This window comes from Lytechinus pictus, chromosome 1 (genome assembly GCF_037042905.1).
Source record: "Lytechinus pictus isolate F3 Inbred chromosome 1, Lp3.0, whole genome shotgun sequence".
In the NCBI taxonomy this organism is placed as follows: domain Eukaryota; kingdom Metazoa; phylum Echinodermata; class Echinoidea; order Temnopleuroida; family Toxopneustidae; genus Lytechinus; species Lytechinus pictus.
This window is the reverse complement of record NC_087245.1, coordinates 9,488,405-9,493,563: the sequence shown is the minus strand read 5'-3', so window position 1 is coordinate 9,493,563 and position 5,159 is coordinate 9,488,405. Positions and strand designations below refer to the sequence as shown.

The window sequence follows — 5,159 nt, the reverse complement described above, 5'->3', positions numbered from 1 at the left end:
GTACTACTATTACTTGTATATGTATTTGAGCTTTTTTTAAATAGTGTTTCTTTCCCTATCAAAAAAGTGAGCACTACACAATTTGTTAAAATGTGAATATTCTTAATATGGATTGATGTGCACAATTGAGCAGGAGGAAAGGAACATGATAGAGCGATGGAGAAAGGGAGAATAAAGGGGGAAAGAGAAAGAAGAAAAAGAGTGGTGTTGAGGAAGAGTTTTAATTAGTCAGAAGAAAATAATACACCACTTCAGAAATAAAAGTATTAAAAAAAATCATTTAAAATCACATCCATGCAAATTTACAACACACAAGCCTATGTGGTGTTTTAAAACACGTTTTTTAAAATAAAAAACGGGTGTTTTAAAACGCGTTTTAAAACATGTTTTAAAACACACCGTTTAAAACGTGCCAACCTTGCCAAGCAATCAGTTTTAGCTCTTGAGACTGAAGTTTGTGGTTGAAAGTGATGATTTATGTAAAAAAGTGAGAGAGTGAGGGAGGGGTAGAGGAGAGAGAGAGAGAAAGGGAGGGAGTAATAGGTTAGGATTGGACATTGTGTGAGAGGGGGAAAAAGAGGGAAAACTGAGATAGGAGGAGGTGCAGTAGCAAAATTATGATTAATGCACACAAATTTACATTCATCTTCTTCCAGTCTGTCAGGTAATTTGATATGTTCAAATCATCTCATCCTCACTTCTGATTTCTCGATCTCTTTTTTCCAGCTATCTCCTTTTTCAAAATATTAAGAATAGCAACCACTTTTTCAGGAATCATTTCTCACCTCTCCCATATCTCACGAAACAAATTAATACGAGCGCGCAGTGCAAACTTATATTTTCCTACATTTGAACTTAAAACGAGAAATTTAATTTTTTCATTTAATTTTTGTATATTAACTTGAAGGGTGAATATATTTGTATGTCAATAGATTGAGTAAACTTCACAAAGCAAAATGCTGGAAATTTGATCTAAATTGGATAACAGATTTATTGAATATCAAATATTTGCATTATTCCGTTGGAAAAGTTCTAGGCATGTCTGAATAAATATTCATTAATTGGGCTGATGATGTCATATGCCCACTTGTTCTTTTGTATGTTATAATATGAAATTAGGTTTATTAAAAAAAATTCTACCTAGAACTAAAACAATTGGATTGAGAACTGATTGAGTGCATTAGTTATTTATTGATGCAACTTATTTCATCATCAAAGGAGACACTTCACTTACACATTTATGACAAAATTAAACAATTAAGATTTCATGTAATAACGTATAAGACAAAGAAAAGTTGGGATGTGACATCATCAACCCACCTAATGAATATTCATGAAGACACGCCTAGAACTGTTTCACCGGAATAATACAAATATTAAAAATGTCAATAACTTCGTTATTTTTAACCGATTTTAAACGAAATTTTCAGCATGTTGTAATGTGAATTTTACTATAGATATTTAAATATAAATATCTTCAGCCCGGAGTATCCCTTTAAAAACGAGATATTTTAAGCGCCGTATCATTTTTTTTGTTATAGTATTTATTAAAATCATTTAGTTCAAAATCATACAAGTAACACTGTTCACAAAGTCAAATAAATAATTATTCATAATACAAAAAAAAAAATTGTACAAAAAAAAGAGAGAATATAACATTCAAATCATCTAGAACAAAGTAGATACTTAGTCCGTAGAAAAAAAAATACAAATATGACAAAAAAAGAATTTATAGCGACGCAATTGAACTGAATAAGTAACAGAAGTAGAACACCCTCCCATCCCAACTGCCCCCCCCCCCCCCACATCCCATCCAAGCCCAGGAAGCGCGGCCTGCTTCCCTCCCCTAAACCCCAACTACCCACCATTTCAATCTGCATTCTGTGCCGCAACCAAGATCAAACTTGCGCACCTGAATCTTCACTCCAAATGCAAAAGAGCCACTCCGGCCCCCAATCACCCCCCCCCCCCCGAGAGAGATAAGAGAAGCGGGATCCATATAGTGTCCCTGGAGCGCGCCCTAGCTCCCTCTGGAGCGAACAGCGTATTTTTATTTTTTATATATATTATTATTTTTTCTATTTTCACTCCAGAAGGAACCACAATGCACCCCAAAGACACAAAGCCCACCCCAAAATGACCGCCCCGACCCACTCCAGGAGGGGTGCGACGATAGAGACCAGACCATCTCCCTCGCATTTAGAGTGTTTAATAACTATGCTTGAAACTTTCTTTGCCCCAGCATCCCTAGAAAATAAACTTGTCCCATTTTCTGAAATGGTTTTGTTAAAAGACCTCTCTGTTCAGCTAGTTTTCTTTCTTCTATAGTCTATCTTCTTGTATTTTTCTTAATATGGTTAAGGGTCGGTGGATCATTTGTGTTTCTACTATTTTTTTAAATCATATACTTTATTAGGATTATTATGTGATTTAATAATTGAGCCTCTCCTTTAGTTGAACCTTCCACGCCTACGTGTACACCTTTTTGATCTACATTTGTAATAATAGGGAGTTGAAGCATGTTCCCACATTCTTTCCATATAGTTTTTATCTTATCACATGAAAAAAATATATGATCATAAATTATGTTTCTTCTTCTTTACTGCAGAATGAACATAAATCATCTGTTGTCATTTTAAATAAATATAAATATTTTTGTGTACAGTATATTGTGTAATATTTTATATTGAAATTCTCTGAGTCTACTGTTCAGAGTGGATTTTCGTGGTCTTAGAAAAATATCAGAAATAGCTGTTTTTGTTATTATATTATATTATATTTTTCTTCAAGCTTTTTAAATGCTTGGGGTTTATGTATATCCGTTTTCATACTTACAAGAGTATCATATATTCTTTTTGATGTGATGTCTTGCAAGTCAAAAATCGTGCCCTTTAATTGAAAATCCAAAATTAACTCACTATTTATGGAACTTTGATCCTCTTTTTTTCAGCGAGTCCTTCCAAAAGTATGGAATGTTATTAAAAATTTCGAGTATCTTTTCTATTTCAAAACGATCCAAACCCATTTTTTGAAAGGTCGCGATAGACTTCATCTTCCCATCTTTATCTACAATATGATGGAATTTATAAATATTCTTCAAAAACAGCTTTTCATTATAATATGTTTGTCCTTTCAAACGGTAATGAACCTATTATTGAAAATGATCTCATTTCTTTTATTCTTCTCTTCTTTAAGTAAAAACTATTTCTTATTAAACCATACATCTAACTATCTGTATAAAATTCAGGCAGTTCAAATCCTATCAAATTCATTGTGAGGTTACTAATAAAAATTAGCAATCCTCCCATACCGTTTGCTAAGTATCTGAAATATTGTTTCCATTTCATTTTTGGCTCTCCCATAAGTCTTTTAATCCACATAATTCTTTGTGTCTTAATGAATAACTGAAAATCTGTCATTTTTAGACCAGCATTCTTATAATCTAAATAAACAATGTCTCTTTTAATTTTATCTTTACCACCCCATAAAAATCCAAAGATCTTTGTATTAAGATCCTCTATTACCCATGTCGGGACAAGGGTAAGAGAAGAAATGTATATCAATTTAGATAGTACAAATGTTTTAATTAACTGAATTTTGCCCATTAATGTCAAATCCCTTTGCTTCCACCACATCAAAATTTTCTTTATTCTACTAAGTATTTCTTTGTAATTTATTCTTACTTTACTTTCTTTATCTAATGAAAAAAAATATATATACCTAAGATCCTAACCATCTGCTCCACTTTACCAAAAGGTAAGATTGGATCTATTTTTCCATGGTGTCCCAGTAACATAATAAAGGTTTTATCTTTATTCATCCTCAACCCTGACGTTTCGGCAAAACATTCAAACAGCATATCAAACTTTTCAATCGACTGAGTGTCTTTTACAAAAATTGTCATATCATCTGCGTATAGAATTTGCTTAACTTCTGTATTCCCAAACTTAATTCCGTGAATTTCTGGATCAAGTCTTATTCTGTTAGCCAAAATTTCAATACATAAAATAAAAAGATAGGGGGATAACGGATCTCCTTGTCTTACCCCTCTCCCTATATCAAAGTAACCTGTTGAAATACTGCCATTAAAAACACAACTTTCAGCTTTTTTATACAAAGTACTTATCCATTTACAAAATGAGGGTCCAAAACCAAAAGTTTGCAATACTTTAAATAAAAAAACAATGTGAAACCGAATCAAATGCCTTTTCAAAATCAATGGCCAATAGATATGCCGATATATTATTTTTTACAGAGTGAAAGATCATGTCATCTATAAGTCTAATAGCTAAGCTTCCCCGATATTCCTTCCTTTTAAATATCCTACTTGGTCGACATTGATTATTTCATGCAACACCTCCTTTATTCTTGTTGATAGTACCTTTGCCAAAATCTTGTAGTCTACATTTAACAGTGAGATGGGCCGATAATTTTTAATATGTAATGGATCCTTTCCTTCTTTATGAATTAAAGTAATAGTTGCTTGTCTTTGTGATGGCGAAAGTTCTCCTCTTATAAAAGCATTATGTAAAGCATCAACTAAAACATCCCCAATCAGCGGCCAGAACACTATATAAAATTCTACGCTATATAAGCCCGTCATTACCCGGTGATTTATTCAACTTCATCCGTTTTAAGGCAGCTAAACATTCACTTTCCGTAATTTTCCCTTCACATGATTTCATCGATTCGTTCGATAATTTTGTTACATCGGAGAAAAAGTCATCATCAAGGATCTTATCGTCTCTCTTTGCATATAACATGCTATAAAAGTTCCTTATTTCATTTTGATCAAAAGTCATTCTATCTCTTATTGATAATTTACGTTTATTTGTTTTCTTTTTGTTGGATTCCATTAACTGAGTGAAGTACCTGGTATCCCTTTCCCACTTTCATAAAAAGCTCTCGATCTGATTTTAAGACATTCGCTTACATAATCATAACATGCCTTTAATTCTGTCTTTTTATTCTCTAATAAATAACTCTCACAAAACGATCAATGCCATCGCAAAGCGCGAGCATTACATTTGTTTGATAAAGTGAGCTGAAAGCTTTGCCATCTACCAATCTTTCCTCTTATTTTCTTTACTTTTCTTCATCCGTTTTGCCCTCTTTTTAAAAATTATTTCCTTCCTTTCATACTTTTTATTTTCTCTTAC

The 5,159-nt window shown here is 32.6% G+C and overlaps 1 protein-coding gene across 1 annotated transcript in view; it reads left to right on the top strand.

Moving 5' to 3' along the window:
- LOC135153222 (uncharacterized) overlaps positions 1-5,159 on the top strand; it is a 1,173,865-nt gene that overhangs the window by 95,654 nt on the left and 1,073,052 nt on the right. The window lies entirely within an intron of this gene.